Source organism: Cucurbita pepo, chromosome LG18, assembly GCF_002806865.2.
Source record: "Cucurbita pepo subsp. pepo cultivar mu-cu-16 chromosome LG18, ASM280686v2, whole genome shotgun sequence".
Taxonomy (NCBI): Eukaryota; Viridiplantae; Streptophyta; class Magnoliopsida; order Cucurbitales; family Cucurbitaceae; genus Cucurbita; species Cucurbita pepo.
Genome location: NC_036655.1, coordinates 2,230,278 through 2,234,048, shown reverse-complemented (window position 1 = coordinate 2,234,048; position 3,771 = coordinate 2,230,278). Strand labels below are relative to the sequence as shown.

General features: G+C 36.4%; 1 non-coding gene across 1 annotated transcript; it reads left to right on the top strand.

The window, feature by feature from the left end:
- Nucleotides 1-1,976: 1,976 nt before the first annotated feature.
- On the top strand, nucleotides 1,977-2,048 carry TRNAQ-CUG. The gene has a single exon. It is a non-coding gene; the product is annotated as a tRNA-Gln (tRNA).
- Nucleotides 2,049-3,771: the final 1,723 nt, after the last annotated feature.

The window sequence follows — 3,771 nt, the reverse complement described above, 5'->3', positions numbered from 1 at the left end:
ACCCATGATCATTCCCTAAATTAGCTGATGTGGGACTTCCATCATCCAACAAGTTCAAGGCCTTAACTCATGGTTCTTTCATGTTTTCTTGATTCATACCTAATTTAAGGTTCATACAGTGTTCCAAGTGATTTCTACAAGTATTTCTTGCAAAAAGTTAAAGATTGCTACTTATCTCTTGTCTTGTGTTTGGGGCCTCATTTTTTGAGCTTCGGTAACAAACCTCCAAATTTTCTTTGGTAGCCTCCTTAGTGAGTCTAGTTTCTAGAACCATTGTTAACTTTGTGAGAACAGTCTCTAAAGGGGTTCAATTTGATAGAAAACCAATGAGGGACAGAAATTTGTGCTCGTCTGAAAATGGCCTTCGCCAACCCATTCTAAGGCGTTTCTCCCCTCAATTCTTTTATGAAACTTAAAATGAAGTGTCAAGTAAGATTTTGGGATTGGTATCTTACAAGTTCATTGACTACATCATAGGTTATGGTCGTCCAAAGTTGGGAGGAAACTCGCTTTGTTGATGGAACAAACCCAGAGGGTGTGGTTATTGGGTAGGACGATACAGGAACTGTTAGGTCACCCTTCTTTCAACAAAGTTTTCTATACTTCACTTAAGCTAGAGAAATGAATTTGAGAGACACTTGACGTGGTTGAGGCTAATTTTAAATTTTCTTCCTCGGTCTGCAACTGAGTCTAGAACGCGATTCTTCTTTGATCGGAGCCAAATTAGGCCTCGACTCCTTAATTAAACATACTCCATTTATTCCCATAAAGCTAATAAAATCTTCAATTTTGAGTATTACGGACTTAAATAAAGCTGACATCTAAGGACTATTTATAGAGGAGAAAGCAGTAACAATTTTCCTAAACATTCTTGACAAGTTAATAACTATTAATGGTTATCCTAAATAAAGCACTAACAAGTTTCTTTTATTTGCTCCACAAGTTGATGACTGCTAACAATTTCTCTTAAAGTTCGTCTAAAAAAACACATATGGTTGTACCTCGTTTTTTTACTCACCCTTCAAGTGGGGGACAGATACCTACATCGCAAATAGAAAAATGCAAGAACAAAATGCGATTAAGATAGGTAAATAAATATAGTGATAATACGAGGCTAAAGTTCTTACCGTGGAGATCGGTGGAAGAAAAGTCAGCTTGATGGAACGACGACTATTAGTCTTAAGATTCAAATACGGATGTAGAGGTAGATAAGGATTTGATAGGCATTCACAAAAAATAAATATGAAAATGTTAAAAGGAGGGTTTTTAAACCTATAACCTTGTGGTTAAGGGCCACACACTCTAGCCAACTAAGCTATTCCAACCACAAAATCACTAAATTTGATAGTTGGGGATTGATGGAGACGTGTGTCAGCTAAACGGTGAGGAACTCCAGCTAGGCTACTATCCAGCATGTGTCAGCATTTGGTTGGCAAGTGCGAACCCATCGAATTAGTGACCTAAGACCCTTCTAATTGCGCCACATGTCACTACGACATAACTGGAAGGAGAACCATATGCCCTTTGGTCCGAATACACACAATCAAAGCTAGAAGAGACAATTTTTTAAAGCATTCACAATCTATATTTTATTAACTTGTACTCAGAATGCGTGGAATGTGAGAGGTCTTAAGTTCAATTCTTGAAATGCCCCATAGTCGAGAAGTTTACCTAAAATAGAAAAATTCCCCTATTTTAATTTTTATTTCAAATCTTTTTTTCTTATCCTTACAAGAGGGGAAAATACTTCTTTTCCAACTTTTTAAATGATATTTATGATCGTAGAAAAAGAATGGTAGAATAATTGTACGTATGATCTAATAATTTAAGTAATTTTAATATGTTGAAACCCTATCAAATACGAAACTGAAAAACGAAGAGACATTAGTCGTTTTAAAGTTTTGAAAGTATATAAAGTTACTATTTATTTTTTAAAGTCCAGAGATTTATTACATACAAATCTTGTAAATAGTTGTGGTCCATTGGTCTAGTGGTTAGGACATTGGACTCTGAATCCAGTAACTCGAGTTCAAATCTCGGTGGGACCTATTTTATAGTATGTCTATGAGTAGTAACGAATAAATTAAATTTATTTGAAAGTGTTGAAACAATATTGATCAACCATTGATATAAATTCTTTAAAATTGAACGTGACACATACTTCCCCCTACTCATTTCTGGAGCGAACTATTTTTTTATTCTTAGATTTTGGTAGCTTGCTCTACCTAAGCCAATGTCCTAGGTCGAGATGTTACCTCCTAATACTCTCTCTCTAGTAGAGATAACATGGTGTGTGCTAGTTTGCTCTCATCATTCATAGGAGATTAGCGGGCGAATCCTGCCTACAGGACCATCTAATACCTAAGATTCAAGAAGCGAATCCAATGTTTGCCAGCTACTAAGACTACCCATGTAATTCTACGTTCCCTCTCAAGACGGATATGTTGTGCAGGATAATCCAATTGAACTATATATCATACAACCTTAACCAGCCTAGGCCTAGCTCGACAGTACTCCCCGGAGGCTACCTTTTCTTTCTGAGTTGCTAAAATCTTTCCCCTTTTTAACCTTGACAACTTACTTTGCTTAAGCAGTGAATGACCGATGGCCTAATTTGAGGCAAGACCTCATAAAATTCTAGTGAGTCAATGTAACGACCCGAAATTTTCTACTCAATTTAAGTTCGCTACTGTATACATATCCTAAACATTGAATGCAGAAGATTTCATTTAAATTCCATAAAATATATCCTTTATCTTAAAACACAGCCATGGACTTACGTGTTTCGAAAACATTTTTAAAACGACACAACAAAAAACTAAATAAAATAAATAAGTGTTTAAGTTAAAAACATCTTATTCTAGCCTAAGTCTAATAAAATAAATATCACTATCCTATGTATGTGTCATGGTCTCGAGTTGCGATGACGTCGTCAGCCGTACAAGAATGTCTTGCCTTAACCTGAAAAAATGTAGTAGCACATGGCTTGAGTATTTTAAGAAATACTCAAGAAGTGACCCCACTATTGGAGGTTAAATGCAAGAACATGCGAATGACGGGACCAATTCTCTCAATCTATTTTCCTACGGTACTGTTCTAATGGGTAATTTAGACGTGTACCATATACTCTACACACAGCCCATACATGCGAGTATGGGCTCACCAGTCAGTCAGTTTCCTTGTCAGGCGAGCATACTCTGGGAGCTCCTTAGGCTGGACACCCGTTAGAACTAGTAACCGTCACGGCAAAGCTATGCAAAACATAACGAATGTACCCCTGTCATTGGGTGTACGCGTCCGTACCCTCGTCATGGAATAGGAGTATCCCCCCAAATGCATGAGCACATATAATGCATGAGGTCCCCAATATTTCTGCTTTTATCATTAATAAATATGACCCCGCTATCATCTTTCATGCTTAACATGTCATTTCTCATTTTTCAGTCTACGTATCATACATAATCCTAATGGGGTTACATTTCATTTTATTTATCGTGATATCATGTTGTATACATACAATTTAGAAAACATAACATAACGCTCCATGCTTTTAACATGTCATTTCATAACGTGCAATTCATACAACAATTACCTCCATGGTCACACAAAACAATCTAAACATAATACCTCACATCACAATATATCGTATCATAAACATGTCATATCGTAAACACTTCGTGGTCATATCATTCTTTAACTTATCATAGCCTTAACGTCCTTATACCTATCACAGTCATATCGTTAAGTGAACGTACCTTAGTCATATTTTCA